At 41.2% G+C, this 20,781-nt stretch overlaps 1 protein-coding gene and 1 pseudogene across 1 annotated transcript in view; one reads left to right on the forward strand and one right to left on the reverse strand.

The window, feature by feature from the left end:
* Atpsckmt (ATP synthase c subunit lysine N-methyltransferase) overlaps positions 1–20,781 on the reverse strand; it is a 269,273-nt gene that overhangs the window by 141,772 nt on the left and 106,720 nt on the right. The gene's annotated exons all lie outside the window — the stretch shown is intronic.
* LOC104848692 lies at positions 374–2,388 on the forward strand (annotated as a pseudogene).

Here is a 20,781-nt window from a genome sequence, read left to right on the forward strand (position 1 = left end):
ACATATATATATATTTACTTCCTTAGTAGTGCAAGAAGTACTTGTGGAAAGCAGAGAAGCAAGCAACTGCATTTTGTGCATTCACCTAGACATTACCAGAGGATAAGCCATATCAGTCTACAAAGAGGTTTGCATACAAGCAGAAAAAAATGTAAATGGGCCAGAAGTGAAGCATATTCTTGCAGTAAGCACTGTTACCTCCAGGCAACCATGGTTTACATATTAGCATTTGGAAACTTAGTGCTTCTGCTGCTAAGGGCCTTACAAAAGTGACCATTCGTTTGTCCTGCATTGAAAGTACTTTTTTTTTATTGAATTTATTGGTACATTCTAGGTAGACAGTACAGTTACATTCATTACTGGGATCTTGTACCTTTACACCTGCATTAAAAGTACTTTGAGTTCTGTTTCAAAGGCTGTTTCAGCAGTCAAAATGAAATGATTTCACACTTAGCTCAATTTAAGCCAAATTTTCAAATAATAAGAAAAGTATCAGATAGTGGCTGGTTTGAACAGAAAAATACTAAACAAGCCGTCAGATTTCTGAAAAAATATAGTGACAAACCTACAGAAAAGAGTTCTTTTGCAGAAGAGAAAAGTCACGTAACAGATAAAGAAGATATAGGTAAACAAAGCCATTTTTGTTACACAAGAAGTATAACCACAACATTTTGAGAGCCTTTCTACTTTTTATCAAATCACACTAATTCATATTTCAAAGGTGAAGAAAAAATGTCTCAAAAAAAGGAAAATAAACATTTTCAGGACAAAGCAGAACTCAAAAGTGAGAAGGCTGAAGGAAGGAAACCCAGTCCTCCAGGTCCCAGCACCTGACAGATAAGCTGGGCTCACAGTCTTCCACACTACCCGTAACCAAGTCTGCAGGTCCAGCAAGGTGCCGGAGGTTCTCCTGGTGTCCACTACACAGAGAGTCGCTCACTTCCTCTCTTGGCCCGCAGAAGGTGTTCAGGCTTTTGTAGGTGACTATATTGGTGGACTAGTCCCCAAATTAAAGTACGACTCCAAGAGGCAGTCAGAAGAACAGAAGGGGCCTGCTAAAACCAAGCAGGCTGTGAGCAAGGACAAAAATGCAGAGGAGAAAAAAACAATTTATCTCTTCAACTAGAAAAGATTATTGCAAAAGTGAATATTGATAACAGGACCCGGGCATTAGCTCACGCGTTAAGAAGAACAGCAGACCCAAACCTCTGCATTACTGCATTACTTTTGGTCTTCTAGAATTTCGGGAAGGAAAAGGAGCAGCTGTCAAGGAAAGAATTATACCATATTTATTACTACGGAGACAAGTTAAAGGTGAAATTCTTCAGGCTGCAGCTAGAGAAATTTTGGCCTTAATTGGTTATGTGGACCCAGTGAAAGGGAAAGGAATCTGAATTCTCATAACTGCTGGTGGAGGAATGAGGGGTGTGATTGCTCTTCTGTGGAAATTAGCTGGACTAACTCAGAAGCCAATTCATCCACTCTGTGACTACATTTGTGGTGTAAGCACGGGTGCTGTATGAGCTTTCGTGTTGGGATTATTTCGTATGCCATTGGATGAATGTGGGGAACTTTACTGAAAATTAGGATCACAGAATGTCATTGTTGGCAAGGTCAAAATGAGTTGGAGCCATGCATTTTATGACAGCCAAACATGGGAAAAGATTTTTCAGGATAGAATGGAATCTTCACTAATGATTGAAACAGCAAGAGACCCTGTATGTCCAAAGGTAGCCGCTGTAAGCGCCATAATAAACAGAGGGATGATACCAGAGCTTTTGTGTTCAGAAACCATGGTCATTTTCCTGGAATCAACTCTCATTATTTGGGAGGGTGTCAGTCTGACATGTGGCAGGCCATTGGAGCCTCATCTGCTGCTCCAGGCTACTTTGAAATGATCTTCATCAAGATGAAGGCTTGCTTCTGAATAACCCGTCTGCATTAGTGTATTAGCCATGCATGAGTGTAAGTGTCTTCGGCCAGATGTCCCGTTGGAGTGCCTCATGTCACTGGGCCCGGGACGCTATGAGAGTGACGTGAAGAACATCGTGGCCTACACAAGCTTGAAAGCCAAACTCTCTAAGGTCATCAACAGCAGGCCAGACACCGAGGAAGTCCATATAATGCTTGACGGCCTATTACCTCCTGACACCTATTTTAGATTCAATCCTGGCCTGCGTGAAAACATTCCTCTAGATGAAAGTCAAAATGAAAAGCTGAACCAACTGCAGTTGGAAGGGTTGAAGTACAAAGAAACAAATGAAGAAAAACTGAAAAAACTTGCAAAAATATTAAGTCAAGGAAAAAACAACTCTGCAGAAAATTAATGATTAAATAAAATTAAAAACTGACATGCATGAAGGTCTTCTGTTCTTTTCAAAATTGTGATGATTGTATGCATACATTCTCATAAATGAAAGCCTGTTCAGAAGATCCTGAAAATTCACCAATAAGGAATTCTGGGGCTCAGCATGAGTCAACTTTGAAATACAGATTCTGGGGAATCCTGAAAAAGACAGTGATTTGAGCAGCTTCCACAGACAGAAGATACACTTGGTTTCAGAATTCATATGAGAATTAAGTTTTTAAGGTGTTAATATTAACTAAGATTTAGGAATTTTAGTATTGTGCTATTGTTGTTAAATTTTTTGATATTTTAAAGTTTATTAATATATGTGCCAAACAGGAAATTGAAAATATATTATACTTTGTATCTTTCCTTTAGTCATTGTAATCATGTTCAATTTATGTGATCATTGATTTTCTTTCACATAGAAAAGCTAATTTCTGACTTACATTACTTGTGTCTTCACAAGCTGTCTTCTGTAATTCACATGCTTCCTTCTACTGTGATACTCTTGAAATATGAAAGAACCAGATAGTTTTCTGTTCAAAGTTTGCTTATTTCAGCATTGTTTGATTTGAAAACATAAGAGGTTGCAATTAATTACCTTTTTCCTCTGAAATTTCAAGATAATGCTGCATGGACTTTTCTAGATCTAGCTCTATCTTATCATTTGCAGTTATAAAATTATTTGATTTTACTGAGAATATTCCTGTCATTAACAGAAATAAATTACTGAATATAGGAAAAAAGCATTCAATCTTTCACCAGGAAGAATGTCTGTATCAACAAATCAAAGAATAACAAATACTGGTGTGGCTGTGGTGAAAAACAAATATTCCTACATTATTGGTGGGAATATAAACAACCATTATGGGAATCAGTACAGAAATTTCTCAAAGAATTAAGTAACTTTTTAAATGAGTTCCTGGATTTAAATACCTGCACAAAGTTAAATGGTCATGTAGTAGGGTGGGAAAAGAGAATTTCAAATAGAGGGAATTGACTATTTAGGAGGAAGTTCCCAGAGCAGAGCCAAGGTGAACCAGGAAGACACAGCAAACATTGAGTTACTTTCTATAATAACATGAAAGGACTTTGTGGGGAGCCTGGGACCAAAGTGAGAGGGTTCCAAAGAAGTAGAGCAGGAAATATAACAAATGGAAAGACACAGAGATGGAAACAGAAACATAAGAACAAGATTGAAGATTAGACTTCTGGGTTAGTCCACACTGGTTATATACTCATTCCAGCTGGAGTACATCCTTTAGTAACTTTCTAAAAACACAGGAAGGTAAATTGTGCTCTTGCCTTATGGATATTCTAGGCATAGAGCTCTGGTGTAATTCTAGTAGTGTTAAATCATTCTCCCTCCAGTTTTTCAAGGGCTGACTCAATTTGTCTTCATATCCTATGTTGAGCAGTTAGAAAGAAATAAATCAATGTATACTAAAATGAGTAGCTCTCTGAGGTACACTGGCAAATGACAATTACCTGTTTTGGGTAATTTACAAAGTGGGATATCTTTGCCATCAAAAGAATCTGGAAGGCAATTCACCAGTTTCACTGGGAGGCAGAGGAGGGCACACTAGAATCTAGGGAGGCCAATGGGAGGAATATTCCCTAAGCATTTTTCAATTTTTTTTTCCATTAAGCATTTTTCAATTTAACTTGTAAGTAAAATTTCCTCCTGCCATATACACACAATTCTATTTTTTGCTGCTTATCACATTTATTACTTTTATATTAAACTTTTTAATACAATTAGAATGTGTTTAGTTGAATAGTAAAACTAAGGTCCTATAAGAATGTTTGCTTACCTATTTTCTCACCAACTGTTCCCACACTATTTACTGATACTGTATTTCCCCTCTCCCCTTCTGATTCAAAGTGCACCCTTGAGGGCTGGGGATTTAGCTCAGTGATGCCACCACCTGCCTTGCAAATGCAAGGCCCTGAGTTAGATTCCCGGTACCAGAAAAACAAAACAAAACCAAAGTGCCCACTTGAGACATGTACTATTCTGAAAAATATGCAGTAAAGAACGCTCGTATCCTATTCCCAACCTGAGTTTATTCTGCTATGTTATGGTTGGTTTTTTTTTTTTTTTTAGAAATTGTCTTTCTCAGATTTTAAAATGTTACATGTTTCTAATGTTATATTTTGTTTTGGGATTTGATTCTTGCTAGTTTCCCCACACACACTGCTTTTGTTTATTTTCCAGGAGTTTGGCAAAGGTGGGGAGCTGCACCTGGGTTCATTCGGTTATGCATTCAGCAAGCATTGCTTGAGCACTACCGCTGTGGCTTGAATATAACTTCAGTGTGTTCTGCAAGGGTTATGTGTTGGAAGTTCGGTCCTCAGGGAAGCAATGAGACAGGTGAGCATCCGGGTGAGGGGGAGTTGGGCCACTGGAGCTGCCTTTGGGAGAGTTTAAGGCAGTTCTTGGAGGACCCAGTGAGTCCCCTCAAGAGCAAGTCATTATAAAGCAGCAAGTCGGAGCCCTGGATCTCTGACTTCCTGTCTCCACGTAATCCTCACACTCGCTCTTACCATGGTGCCACCTGCCCCGAGAACATAGGAGAGACCAAAATGAAGGACTGCTCAAACTTGAGCTTTCAGCCTCCAAAACTGTCAATTAAGTAAGCCTCTTTTCTCCATAAGGCACCCTCACCAGGAATTTGCTCACAGCAATGAAGAAGGGATAAATTCAAACACCCACTGTGTTCCAGGTGGGGCCTCCAGTTCCACCTTAGGAGATGACATCAAGGAGTTACCTCTCACTGTTCCATTTCACCTTTTATTTTGTTTCAAATTATCCGGCCTCCCACACCAAGTCTTTGAAATGTAATTGTTTGCTTCATCCACCCTCGGCCGTTGATTCCATGGGCAAGAAGGCTTCGATTCCTCTTCTTTGGCTGGAGAAGACCAGGAGCCTTGACAATTCCTGATTCCCAGGCCTCCCACCACCCCACGAAGCTACTTTTCCCAGGACTTACAAAGGCCAAAATGTGTTCTGCTCCTGTCAAAAACAGTGTCTTTCTCTTTGTCGAAGTGGGGGTACCAGGTGCTGGCATCTGACCACAAATCCTTTTCTACCTTTACACCCACTAAAAACAAAAGGGACTGAGTTTAAGATCTATTTGTGCTCTTTCCAAGGAAGACTCTTAGCAGCGTAGACAACAGTCCAGGGACTGTTAGTTCTGATTTATGGCACACGCGGCAGCCCTCCAATATCACATGGTTTCATGAAACTCTCTGCGGTCTTCTGGATCTAAAAACCAATGAATAGATATTACATCTAACCCCAGGAATCATCTGCTCGTCTGCGGTGAGGGTAGCTCGGGCAGAGTTCTTCACTTAATAAGCCATTTAGATGCAATGAGTGGCGGGAGGAGAGAGGCTCCTGTGTTGTAGCTTAACTCTTGCTGGGGTGAAGTAAACTGACTGGAAACCAAGGCAAGACGTTGTTTCGTGTTTGGAGCCATGATAGATCTAAAAATTTAGAACAGAAATGGAAGCCACTCATGATACTTTTTATAATTTTCTTTACTGCTTTGCCTGCGTGCATTGCCATCATACAAATAAAGAATGGTTGAGAGCAGAAGCAGGTTTTCCTCATAAAGATGCTTTTGAACGTGAAACTGCCTTGAAGAAGAAGCCGTCCCAGGTGGAGGGGCTGCAGCAGCGACATGTGACGAGTGGGTTAGAAACCGTAGCCATGGGTTATGACCCCTGCAGCCCTCAGAATATCGGAGCCCAGACCTGTCACCTGCAGCCTCTGCTCTGTGTGCAGAAGAGCTGTCATTGTCAGCAGATGCCATGATGTGAAAAGCAAAGGTTACGAAGGAAGCCCTGCGATGGTATAACTTAAGCTGGGAAGTGACTGTGCCAATTTTACAGAAAACAGAAAAACCATTCAGCAAATTGTCAAAGCTGAGGCCATTCCCAGTATGCATCCGGCTTTCCCATTTCCCTCCTTGCAGTGGGTGTGGGAAGAATTGTCTTCTGAAAGCAGATAGCTCCTTACAAGTTGCTACGCTGACTTGAAAGTGATGCCGCCACTGGGGAAAGCAATTTGGCAGCGCCTCGGCGCGCTAAGCACTACAGTTACACAAGACCCAGCAATTCCACTCTTAGGCAATGCCTAAAACATGGGGAAATGGCACTGAAACAAAAATATCTATGTGCCTGCATATTCATAGCCACACTATTCAGTTCCAAAGGCGGAAACAGCCCACATTTCCATCAGCTGGTAAATGGATAAGCAAATTGTGGTACATCCGGGGTACAACATCATTCGGCCGTAAAAAGGCAGGAAGTACTCAGACTCACTACAGAGCGGGTGAGCCCTGAAAGCACTATGCTAAGGGAGAGAAGCCTAACACAAAAGATCCCTCGTTGTATGATTCTTTTATGTGAAGTGCCTAGAATAATAGATAAATCCATAGAGGAGAATGCACATTTGGGGTCGCCAGGGGCCAGAGGAAGAGTGGGGTGGGGAGCTACCGCTTGATTAGTGCAGGCTTCCCATATGGGGTGGTGAAAATGCTTCGGAAGCAATTACAGAGGGGCAGAGATGCAACATCGTAAAGGTGCTAAATTCAAAGAGTCTGTTCACTTCATATAGGTAACCTCACATCGTGGTATAAAACGGAAATAGAAAATTTTTAAATAGAAATAACAAAAAGAAAAATAAATTTAAAACATGAAGGTGCACTGTCTGCACTGCAGAAGCTTCTCAGAGCACGACTTCTGCACAACGGCACGTCTTCTGTGCCTGCCCCCCTCGCAGTACTCTTGCCTGCCTCTGGGCAGCTAATGGACGTAGGGGATGTGCACTTACAGAGAGACGGAAAGCACATGCATCAGGGACAAGGGACTACAGTCCGTGCGTGGTGCAGAGAGCATCATTCTGTTTACCAAAAGGCAGGCAGTGAAACCTTCTTACTGTGGGGTCTCTAGGAAAAGGGCAGCAGGAGGCAAGCGCTTTCCACACTGAATTCAACTCACCTGACTGTGACTTCCACACCTTTCACGCTGGATGTGAGATTGGGTGGTTTGTTCCTCTGAGGTGAAAAACAAAGGTGCAGCGAGGTCCTTGTGACTCCTGAAGCCATGCACCAAGAGCTAGAGCTCAGAGCCCTGAGTGACAAGGGCTCACCTTGTAGCTTTTAGCTAGGATTGTTGGCGACAGGCCCTACAGTAGAGCTGATAGACCCTGTCACAGCACCGATCCTCAGACCATACAAGGGGTGACCACAAAATACTGCGAATGCTTAAATTTAAAATATTTACTGCAATAAAAGACGCATGGCCATGAATCCCCCTCAAAACACTCTCTTCTCGCTTTGCACACATTTATCCCATTATTCTTTCTCAGGCAGTTCTGGAAGCCCTCTTTCTTGAGTGTCCTCATGGGTTGTGATCCAAAACATGATGTATTCTCTTGCCAAATGCCATCCAAAGGAAAGGCAGGTTGGTAAAAACATTACAGTGTGTCCTCACCCACCTTGTTCGCCAGATCCGGCACAGTATGACTTCCAGCTCCTCCCCAAAGTCAAAATGACCATGAGCAGAGACATTTTGAGTGGATGCAAGGCATCCAGGCAGCTACAACAGCATGACTCAGTGTACTCACCCTACTCTGTGATCAGCCCCTGTGAGCCCACATGGACTTTCCCCGGCCCTGCCTGCTGCTACCTCTTCATCTCTCGCACCCTGCAACAGATGCCTAGACAGCCACTTTCGTGTATTCTCCCAGCATGCCAGGTGCCCACGACTTCCCAGGGCCTCTACCTGCTCTCCCTGCCCTGTGTCATGGTCACTTCCAGCCTCCTACCTTGTGTACTCAGCATGGGTTCATGGGAAATGACACTTCCTGCTGGCACCCCATTCCTTTGCCCTTCCCCCCACACCCATTCAAACCCTCTTCATCCTAGAGATGGGGACCCCACACCCCACATCACCAGACACAGCAGAGAACCCCATCAAGGACCTAGGGAAACTGCCTAAGAATCCTCTACATCTCTGCTCCAGCAAGCTCCTCAGATGACAGAGCCCAAGCAACACACCCCTGTGTAACATCTGCCCCTCTTATGAGGGGTGCTGGTGTCCCCAGGCTGGCATAACAAATGTCCACAGTGCAGCAGAAAACTCAGGTCAAGGAGAGGCTGGAGTGAAGTATTTCAAGCTTTAAGTAAATAACCTCCAACCTAGGTGGATGTACCCTGAAAAACTATCTTTCAAAATTGATGGAGAAATAAAATGTTTTCATGACAAAGAACACCTGAGAAACTTCACCAAACAATTCTAAATAATATCCTAGAAAAAGACAATGAAGTTCACAATTCCAGGAGGCCCAACAGAGCAAATCCAGCAGGCAAGGCAGGAGATTAAAGGGAGAGGGGGGGGAAATTAAAAAGAGCCAAAAACAGGATAATAACATGGTGATAATAAGTCCATACATATGTTACAACCATCAATGTTAATGGCCTCAATTCACCAATCAGAAGAAAGAGACTTGCAGGATGGGTTAAGAAGCAAAATCCAACAATATGCTGCATATAAGAAATGCACCTACTTCAAAAAGAAACTCATATACGGAGAGTGAAAGGATGGAAAACAATTCACCTTGTGACAGGAACCCAGAAAAAAGCAGGGGTAGCTATCTTATTGGCAGACAAAGTAAATTTTAAACCAAAACTAATTAAGAGAGACAAAGAAGGTCAATACATCTTTGTAAAGGGAACAATCCAACAGGAAGAGATGATAATCATAAATATATATGCACCAAATACTAATGCCCCCAACTATACAAAACAAATATTAAGAGACATGAAAAACCAAATAAGCACTAATACAATTGTACTGGGGGACCTCAATTCCCAATTATCACAAATAGACAAATCATCTAGACTACAAATCAACAACAAAATACTAGAACTGAACCAAGCTTTTGAATAAATGGACTTAACAGATGTCTACAGAGTGTTTCACCCAACAAAATCAGAATATACATTCTTTTCAGCTGCACACAGTTCATTTTCCAAAAAAGACCACAGCCTAGCTTATAGAACATGTTTAAGTAAATGCAAAGGAATTGTAGTTATCTCATGTGTATTATCAGACCATAGTGCAATTAAACTGGAGATCAATAGCTTAAAAACCATAAGAATTTCACAAACACATGGAAATTGAATAACACTCTCCTGAACAACCAATGGGTCAGAGCAGAAATTAGACAGTTTTTACAATTTAATGACAATGCCAGTACAACATACAGGAATCTATGGGATATAGTGAAAGCAGTTTTACATGTGAAATTCATAGCAGTGAATGTCCACACTAGGAAAACAGAATGAGCTCAAATAAACAACTTTATGCTGAATCTTAAGCTCCTAGAAAAAGAAGAGCAAGAGACACCCAAAGCTCATACAAGGAAAGAAATTATAAATATCAGAGCAGAGATCAATGCAATGGAGACTAAGAGAATGATACCAAAAAATCAATGAATGGAAGAGTTGGTTTCTTTAAGAATAAATAAAATTGGGGGTACGAGACCTCCCCGACTGCGTGCCACCAGGTCCAGTAAAGAAGGCCCCCAGAGGTCTCTCCTGCTGCCTGCTCAGGCCCACTTGGCAGGTCCGCGACCTCCCTGACTGGGCACCACCAGATCCAGTAAGGAAGGCAGCCACGTGGGCACCCTTGAAACACTCCCACGATCTGACCCCCACCCCCATCCTACCCCCCGGTTCTCAAACCTCCTGAATGGGTCAGCCCTTGGACCCACTCTGCAGAGGCATACGTGGTCATGAAGGGTATTTTCCTGAGCTCCCAACTGTGAACATCTTTAAAGAAAGGGCAGGGGAAACTTGTAATAGAACTGAGTGGAGTTCAACCCTATGGGTTGAGAAACTCAATTTAGGCCTTGTGGACTGAGGTCAGTCTGAGTCGTGGGGACCTGCCATTGGCTAGCTGAGATCAGGAGATTTGGTTCTGCACATGGCTGCACACATGGTATAATATGACAACAGAGGCATAGTCTGAAAGAGGCCCTTCAAACTCTTTTTTTTTTCTTTTCCTCATTCTACCCTACAATTTCTTTCTTTTTTCTGTCCTCTCTCTCCAACTCAGTCTCTTGCTCCACCATATTATCCCTCATCTCCCCTTTCATTCCTGCTCCTGCCCTAACTCAGACTTCTTTTTTTATCATTTTTTCTTTTTTTCTTTATGTTCTTTTCTCCTGTCACTTTATCTCACTCATGGCTCTGTAGCTTCAAGGGAAGGTGAGCCCCTGTTACTGTTAAGGGGATATACTCTTATCCTTATTCCTGCACTCTATCCCCTTTAAAGTTAATAGTTTTGTAAAGATAGTATGGTCATTCTACATCCTCTGGCTTCACTTGAAACCTTCTCCAATTCTTTCACTTATCTACTCCTCTCATCCTAACTCAGTCTAAGTCCCCATCCTAAATGGGAAAGATGCTATATTGAAAAGCATATTCACTGAAAACATATTTTGGGCTGCTTCTTGGTATTAATTTAATTCACATGGTTTAAACGTGATAGATTAATGACTACCACAAGTGGTCAATTTGCAAGCTGTGCTTGATCCTATTGTGCTGCTGAATGTATCAATTGGGATAAAAGATTGTGATTGATTTAATGAGTTGTTTTCTCCAGTATTATGAAAATGAGGATGTCTATGAGTCCCTAGAGACTCAAAAGCTAAAACACAACTGTATCAGGAAGATTTAAGTAATAACCCAGAAATTAAACCAAGGACAACCCAACAACAAAAATAAAAATGAGAAAACACTTAAACAAGACACAAAGACAGACTTCCAGTTCACCAATGGCAAATAGTAGGACAAATGAGGATGAAAAGTCTGATAGTGAACCAACAGGACACCCTGGACCCATAGCACAGGAGGTAACAAAACAGATCAATCAGGCTCTAGAAAAATTCAAATCAGAAATAATTTCTCAGTTACCATAGAGATGGTGAGCAAAATGCAAGTCATGATTCAACACTCTAGAACAGAAACTGACACAAAAAAAAATAGATGAGCTCAAGACCATGATAGAAGCCATGAAGACTCAGCATAAGAAAGAAATGGAAACAATGAATGCCCAACAGAGGAAAGAAATGGAATCCATAAAACAGATTCAAACAGATATCCAGGAGATTAAAAACTCTATTGAAAGTGTATGCAACAGAAAAAAAGATTGCAAAGATAGAATTTCAGATATAGACTATAGGATTGCAGTCAGTGACCATGAAAAAAGAAGTCTCTCAAAAACAGTAAGGGATCATGAGAAATCAATCCAACAACTGCTAGATGATGCAAAGAAAAATAACATAAGACTGACAGGAATCCATGAAAAAACAGGAGAAAACACAAATGACTTAAGAAAGCTCTTCACAGAATTAATGACAGAAAACTTCCCAAACAGAAGGGAAGAATTGGACATACAGATAAGTAAGGCATATAGAACTCCAACTAGCCACGATCAAAAAAAATCTACACCTAGACATATAATAATCAAGATCCCAGAAATCCAACAGAAGAACAAAATACTACAAGCAGTAAGAGAAAAGAAACAAATCACATGCAAAGGAAAGCCTGTTAGAATCACAGCAGACTTTTCAAGATAAAACCTTAGGTCAAGGAGAGCCTGGAGTGAGGTATTCCAAGTCCTAAAAGAAAAGAACCTCCAACCTAGACTGATGTATCCTGCAAAACTCTCTTTCAAAATAGACGGGGAAATAAGATACTTCCACGACAAAGAACACCTGAGAAACTTCATGAACACCAAACCAGCACTACAAGGAATTCTAAACAATATCCTAGAAAATGACAATGAAGGTCACAATACCATGAGGCCCAACAGACCAAATCAAATAGGCAAGGCAAGAAACTAAAAGGAGAGGGGAGAAAAAGTAAAAAGAGTCAACAAAAGGACAATAACATGACAATAATAACTCAGAACATATCAGTTATAATCATCAATGTTAATGGCCTCAATTCACCAATCAAGAGAAACAGATTGGCAGAATGGATTAAGAAGCAAAATACAACAATATGTTGTATACGAGACACATACCTAGGGCAAAAAGAAGCCCATAGACTGAAAGTGAAAGGATGGAAAACAATTCTCCACGCAACAGGAGCCCAGAAAAAAGCAGGGGTAGAAAATCTTATTCACAGACAAAGCAAACTTCAAACCAAAACTGATTAAGAGAGACAAAGAAGGACACTACATCCTTGTAAAGGGAACAATCCAAGAGGAAGAGTTGACAATCATAAACATATATGCACCAAATATAAATGCCCCCAACTATATAAAACAAATATTAAGTAACATGAAAAACCAAATAAGCACTAATACAATTGTAGTGGGGTATTTAAATATTCCACTATCACAAATTGACAGATCATCTAGGCAGAAAATCAACAATGAAATAATAGAACTGAACCAAGCTTTGGAACACATGGACTTAATAGATGTCTACAGAGAATTCCACCTCACAAAATCAGAATATACATTCTTTTTGGCTGCACATGGATCATTCTTCAAGATAGACCACATACTGGCTCACAGAACAGGTCTGGATAAATGCAAAAGAATTGAAGTCATCTCCTGTATATTATCAGATCATAGTGCAATCAAGCTGGAGATCAATAGCACAAGAAACTGTAGGAACTTCACAAGCACATGGAAACTGAACAACACTCTCCTGAAAAACCAATGGATTACAGAAGAAATTAGATTGAGATGTGGGGGACTCATAGGGGATCAGACTCAGGGTGGCTTCAGACACAGGCACAGCTGCAGTCTAGGGACAGAGGTGCATGCAGATCTGGCCTCATGAAGGCAGGGCCCAGGACACACTGTGGAAAGTCCGTCGACTGCGTGCAGTAGACCCCTGGTAAGACCCATATGTGAAACGCAAGAGTGGGAGGGCCTCAGATGCAAAGGGCCAGCCCAGTCGAAGCCCACATCGCCAGCCAGCTGGTAAAGTCCCTGACTTGTACTTGGCATCATTAAGAGGAGCCACTTGGGATTAGTGGGAGATGGCACAGATAGTGAAAAGCCTCTGTCCTTTGGAGCTTTCATTTTATTCCAAAATTCTGATTAAAACTCTGGCATGTAATTACGCCTCCCTTGGGCCCTCAAGCCAGCAACATTGGGCTCTAAGTGGTGTGTCTGCATGGACTCGCTCTGCTGCCTCCTGAGAACGCACCAAGTGCCCTTTAGTGTCACTCAGGCTGCAGCAGCCAAATATTTTCTTTCAAATTGAAAATCCCAGGAGCTCAAAATCATCAGAAGGTAATGAAGCGGGTGAAAATCTAATTTAATATCCTCTCTGCAAACTGAGGTGCAGGGCGCAGGGGCTTAGGGAGCCCGTGGGGACCAGAAGGCATCTGTGGTAAGGTGGACACACTGTTCTGGAAAGGAACAAAACCTAGAGCAGCTTTATCAGGAAGATCAAAGTACTAACCAAGGAATTAAGCCAAGGACAGCCCAACAACAAAAACAAAAATGAGAGAACACTTAAGCAACACACAAATACAGACTTCCAGTTCACCAACAGCAAATTCTAGGGGAAATGAGGTAGAAAAGTCTGACTATCAACCACCAGGACACTCTGAACTCATAGCACAGGAAGTAACAAAACAGATCAATCAGGCTCTACAAAAATTCAAAACAGAAATAATTTTGAGGTTTTGAGTCTCTAATGACTCATAGACACTCTCATTTTCATAATATTAGAAATGATAACTCATTAAATCAATCACAACCCTTTAATACAATTGATACAACCAGCAACACAGTAGCATCAAGCACAGTTTAGAAATTGACCATTTGTGGTAGTTATTAATTTATCACCTTAAACCATGTGAATTAAATCAAAATCGAGAACCATCCCAAAATATGTTTATAGTGAATAAACTCTTCAATATAGCAAATTTACCCTTCAGGATAGGGATGTAGAAGGAGTTGGGAAGAGAGAAATAGATACGCAAAAGAATAGGAAAAGGTTTCAAGTGAATCCAGAGGACATAGGATGATCACACGAACTCTAGGAAACTTGAAGACAAGGCGGAAAGGCAGCATGCAAGAACAAAGCCAGGAATAGAACAGCTTAACAGAAACAGGGAAGCTATAAATTGTACTCCCTTTCCTTTGAAACTAATGACAATCAAAGAAAAAAGGGAGAAGAAAAGAAAAAGAAAGAAGAAATCTAAATTAGGGCAGGAACAGGAACAAAAAGGGAGATGAAGAATAACTTGGGGGAGCAAGAGACCGAGTAGGAAATGAAAGAAAAAAGGAAGAATTTGTAGAATGGGGAAAAATTAAAAAATAAAATTTAAAAATAAGAGGAAAAGAAAGAAAAAAAACTTGAAGAGCCTCTTTCAGGGTGTATCTCTGCTGTCACAATAGACAATGTGGGCAGCAGTGTGCAGAACTAGGTCAATTAGTCTAAGCTAGCTGAGGGCAGACCCCTGAGATTCAGGCTGAATTCTGGCTGCAAGGCCCAAGTTGAGCTCCCTGACCTCCTGCAGGGTTGAACTCTGCAAGGTTCTCCTGTAGGTTCCACCTGCTCTTCCCCTGAAGATAGTCTGAGTTCTGCTGGAAGGTGGTGATCCCCCCAACTTACCAACTATGGAGGTCTGATGTGCTTTTATTTCAGTCGTTCACTTCCATTGTATCTTCTGGAGCCGAGTAACATGGCTTTTATGACCACCTGTGTCTCTGCAGTGTAGGTCTAGGTACTGGCACAGCCAGGAGGCTGAGAAGGAGAGGGTATGTTGCAGAGGTGCCTGTGGGGCTGGGTGATGGGCACTTCTCACTGGTCTGTTCTGATCATCATTGAAAAGTTTAAAGAGTAGTGGCAGTAGTTCTTCTCTAAATGTCTTGTAGAATTCAGCAGTGAAGCCTTTCTTTGTTGGGAAACTTTTTTTTTTTTTTGAGACAGGGTCTCACTATGTAGTTGAGACTGCTCTGGAACTCACTATGTAGCCCAGGCTGATCTTGAAATCAAAGTGATCCTCCTGCCTTAGCCTCCCGAGTGCTGGGATTACAGGAGTATGCCACCACCCCCGGCTTTGGGAAACTTTTAATTACATTTTTAATTTCACTGATTGTGATTAGGGTGTTTAGAATTTTCATAACTTCTTCTTTCAACTTTGGTAATTCATACATATCTAGAAATCTGCCCATTTCTTCTGTGTTTTCCATTTTATTAAAGTAAAGGTTCTCAAGGTAAGTATTGATGATCCTCTGGATTTCTGCTGGAACTGTTGTGACTTCACCATTTTCATTCCTAATTGCATGAATTTGAGCCTTTTCTTTCCTTTTTTTTGATAAGGATGGCTAAGGGTTTATCAATTTTATTCTTTTTTTCAGCTTTAATTGAGTTTATTGGTACATTTTAGGGATACAGTATAGTTACATTCATTGTTGGGATCTTGTACCTCTACATGAGAAGTCTTGATGTTGGTAAATTTTTAATTACATTTTCAATTTCACTTACTGTAATTGGGGTGTTTAAAATGTTTTTATCTTCTTTGTTCAACGTTGGTAATTCATAAGTATCTAAAAATCTGTCAATTTCTTCTGTGTTTGCCATTTTATTGGAGTACGGGTTCTCAAAGTAGGTATTAATGATCCTCTGGATTTCTATTGGATCTGTTGTGACTTCGCCTTTTTCATTCCTGATTGCATGGATCTGAGCTTTTTCTTTGCTTTTTTTGATAAGATTAGCTAAGGGTTTGTCAATTTTATTTATTCTTTCAAAAAACCAACTCTTTGTTTCATTTATTTTTTGTATTGTTTTTTTAGTTTCCATTGCATTAATTTCTGCTCGGATCTTTATAATTTCCTCTCTTGTTCGAGCTTTGGATTTTTCTTGCTCTTATTTTTCTAGAAGTCTAAGATTCATCATTAGGTTGTTTATTTGAGCCCACTCTGTTTTCCTAGTGTGGGCATTCAATGTTATGAATTTTCCACGTAGAACTGCTTTCATTGTGTCCCAAAGATTCCTGTATGTTGTATTGGCATTCTCATTTATTTGTAAAAACTGAGAAATTAGACAGTTTTTACAAATAAATGAAAATGCTAATACAACATACAGAAATATATGGGACACAATGAAAGCAGTTCTACGGGGAAAATTCATCACATTGAATGCCCACACTAGGAAAACAGAGTGAGCTCAAATAAACAACCTAATGATGAATCTTAGACTTCTAGAAAAATAAGAGCAAGAAAAATCCAAAGCTCGAACAAGAGAGGAAATTATAAAGATCCGAGCAGAAATTAATGCAATGGAAACTAAAAAAACAATACAAAAAATAAATGAAACAAAGAGTTGGTTTTTTGAAAGAATAAATAAAATTGACAAACCCTTAGCTAATCTTATCAAAAAAAGCAAAGAAAAAGCTCAGATCCATGCAATCAGGAATGAAAAAGGCGAAGTCACAACAGATCCAATAGAAATCCAGAGGATCATTAATACCTACTTTGAGAACCCGTACTCCAATAAAATGGCAAACACAGAAGAAATTGACAGATTTTTAGATACTTATGAATTACCAACGTTGAACAAAGAAGATAAAAACATTTTAAACACCCCAATTACAGTAAGTGAAATTGAAAATGTAATTAAAAATTTACCAACATCAAGACTTCTCATGTAGAGGTACAAGATCCCAACAATGAATGTAACTATACTGTATCCCTAAAATGTACCAATAAACTCAATTAAAGCTGAAAAAAAGAATAAAATTGATAAACCCTTAGCCATCCTTATCAAAAAAAAGGAAAGAAAAGGCTCAAATTCATGCAATTAGGAATGAAAATGGTGAAGTCACAACAGTTCCAGCAGAAATCCAGAGGATCATCAATACTTACCTTGAGAACCTTTACTTTAATAAAATGGAAAACACAGAAGAAATGGGCAGATTTCTAGATATGTATGAATTACCAAAGTTGAAAGAAGAAGTTATGAAAATTCTAAACACCCTAATCACAATCAGTGAAATTAAAAATGTAATTAAAAGTTTCCCAAAGCCGGGGGTGGTGGCATACTCCTGTAATCCCAGCACTCGGGAGGCTAAGGCAGGAGGATCACTTTGATTTCAAGATCAGCCTGGGCTACATAGTGAGTTCCAGAGCAGTCTCAACTACATAGTGAGACCCTGTCTCAAAAAAAAAAAAAAGTTTCCCAACAAAGAAAGGCTTCACTGCTGAATTCTACAAGACATTTAGAGAAGAACTACTGCCACTACTCTTTAAACTTTTCAATGATGATCAGAACAGACCAGTGAGAAGTGCCCATCACCCAGCCCCACAGGCACCTCTGCAACATACCCTCTCCTTCTCAGCCTCCTGGCTGTGCCAGTACCTAGACCTACACTGCAGAGACACAGGTGGTCATAAAAGCCATGTTACTCGGCTCCAGAAGATACAATGGAAGTGAACGACTGAAATAAAAGCACATCAGACCTCCATAGTTGGTAAGTTGGGGGGATCACCACCTTCCAGCAGAACTCAGACTATCTTCAGGGGAAGAGCAGGTGGAACCTACAGGAGAACCTTGCAGAGTTCAACCCTGCAGGAGGTCAGGGAGCTCAACTTGGGCCTTGCAGCCAGAATTCAGCCTGAATCTCAGGGGTCTGCCCTCAGCTAGCTTAGACTAATTGACCTAGTTCTGCACACTGCTGCCCACATTGTCTATTGTGACAGCAGAGATACACCCTGAAAGAGGCTCTTCAAGTTTTTTTTCTTTCTTTTCCTCTTATTTTTAAATTTTATTTTTTAATTTTTCCCCATTCTACAAATTCTTCCTTTTTTCTTTCATTTCCTACTCGGTCTCTTGCTCCCCCAAGTTATTCTTCATCTCCCTTTTTGTTCCTGTTCCTGCCCTAATTTAGATTTCTTCTTTCTTTTTCTTTTCTTCTCCCTTTTTTCTTTGATTGTCATTAGTTTCAAAGGAAAGGGAGTACAATTTATAGCTTCCCTGTTTCTGTTAAGCTGTTCTATTCCTGGCTTTGTTCTTGCATGCTGCCTTTCCGCCTTGTCTTCAAGTTTCCTAGAGTTCGTGTGATCATCCTATGTCCTCTGGATTCACTTGAAACCTTTTCCTATTCTTTTGCGTATCTATTTCTCTCTTCCCAACTCCTTCTACATCCCTATCCTGAAGGGTAAATTTGCTATATTGAAGAGTTTATTCACTATAAACATATTTTGGGATGGTTCTCGATTTTGATTTAATTCACATGGTTTAAGGTGATAAATTAATAACTACCACAAATGGTCAATTTCTAAACTGTGCTTGATGCTACTGTGTTGCTGGTTGTATCAATTGTATTAAAGGGTTGTGATTGATTTAATGAGTTATCATTTCTAATATTATGAAAATGAGAGTGTCTATGAGTCATTAGAGACTCAAAACCTCAAAATTATTTCTGTTTTGAATTTTTGTAGAGCCTGATTGATCTGTTTTGTTACTTCCTGTGCTATGAGTTCAGAGTGTCCTGGTGGTTGATAGTCAGACTTTTCTACCTCATTTCCCCTAGAATTTGCTGTTGGTGAACTGGAAGTCTGTATTTGTGTGTTGCTTAAGTGTTCTCTCATTTTTGTTTTTGTTGTTGGGCTGTCCTTGGCTTAATTCCTTGGTTAGTACTTTGATCTTCCTGATAAAGCTGCTCTAGGTTTTGTTCCTTTCCAGAACAGTGTGTCCACCTTACCACAGATGCCTTCTGGTCCCCACGGGCTCCCTAAGCCCCTGCGCCCTGCACCTCAGTTTGCAGAGAGGATATTAAATTAGATTTTCACCCGCTTCATTACCTTCTGATGATTTTGAGCTCCTGGGATTTTCAATTTGAAAGAAAATATTTGGCTGCTGCAGCCTGAGTGACACTAAAGGGCACTTGGTGCGTTCTCAGGAGGCAGCAGAGCGAGTCCATGCAGACACACCACTTAGAGCCCAATGTTGCTGGCTTGAGGGCCCAAGGGAGGCGTAATTACATGCCAGAGTTTTAATCAGAATTTTGGAATAAAATGAAAGCTCCAAAGGACAGAGGCTTTTCACTATCTGTGCCATCTCCCACTAATCCCAAGTGGCTCCTCTTAATGATGCCAAGTACAAGTCAGGGACTTTACCAGCTGGCTGGCGATGTGGGCTTCGACTGGGCTGGCCCTTTGCATCTGAGGCCCTCCCACTCTTGCGTTTCACATATGGGTCTTACCAGGGGTCTACTGCACGCAGTCGACGGACTTTCCACAGTGTGTCCTGGGCCCTGCCTTCATGAGGCCAGATCTGCATGCACCTCTGTCCCTAGACTGCAGCTGTGCCTGTGTCTGAAGCCACCCTGAGTCTGATCCCCTATGAGTCCCCCACATCTCAGAGCATGGCCCCCACCCTTTCTTCCCAGAGCCATGCTCTCAGCAGGGGTGCAGGAAGTCAGGCCCACTGGTGGTGTGTTCACAAGCATATAATGATGCTTCACAGGCATTGTACTCTCAGACAGGGACAACGGTTGGGCTCCAGGCAGCAGAGGGGGTGCTGGGACAGGGTGTTGGTTCCAAGATGCAGCTCTGAACACGGCAACCAGCTGTGCAGAAAGCTGACAGCTGTTCCCCAGCAGACAGTACTTATTCACCAGTGACCCTGAGGGGCAACAACCGGAAGTGAGTGGCTGGTGAGGCTCAGGAGGAAGAGTCCCCAGCTGGATTGCAATGTGAGCAGAGCCTTAGGAAAGGAGCCCAGAAGCCTGGCTCCAAGAAGAAAGGAGAAACCTGGAGGAACCACGGGCTACCTCAGAGCAAACCCCAGCACCACCAATTCACATGGTGAAGTCCTACCGCTCAGCACCACAGAACATGAGCTTACAACACAATGAACCTGGGGACAGCATGTTAATGACACAAGCTGCGCATGGTGAGATACACACTACATGATCTCACTCATCTGTGGATGCTGAAACCGTTGATCTCAGAAACAGAGACAAGAATGGTGCTTGCTGAAGCCAGGAAGGGAGTAGGAGGTGGTTGGAGAGAGGGTGGTTCGTGGGTACAGGGTGCAGTCGGGTGGGAGGAATCCCTTTCAGTGTTCTGGGGCACACTGGGGTCACTGTGAGTGACATCAACCAGTTGTGCATTTCAAGATAGCAGTTATAAAGGATTTCAATGTTCCCAGCGGAAGGAAAAGTGAGCCAGGTACTGTAGTATACACCTGAAATCCCAGCTACTCAGGAGGCTGAAGGAGGAGGTTCACATTTGAACCAAATTAGCAAGACTCATCTCAAAAAAGAAAAAACAAAACCAAAAACCTGGAATGTGGGATGTTGATCAATGCAAAGCCTTCAGTACAAAATCCCCAGCCAATAGAGAGAGAGAGAGAGAGAGAGAGAGAGAGAGAG

The sequence above is a fragment of the Fukomys damarensis genome, unplaced genomic scaffold (genome assembly GCF_012274545.1).
Source record: "Fukomys damarensis isolate Sample0158 unplaced genomic scaffold, DMR_v1.0_HiC HiC_scaffold_1, whole genome shotgun sequence".
In the NCBI taxonomy this organism is placed as follows: domain Eukaryota; kingdom Metazoa; phylum Chordata; class Mammalia; order Rodentia; family Bathyergidae; genus Fukomys; species Fukomys damarensis.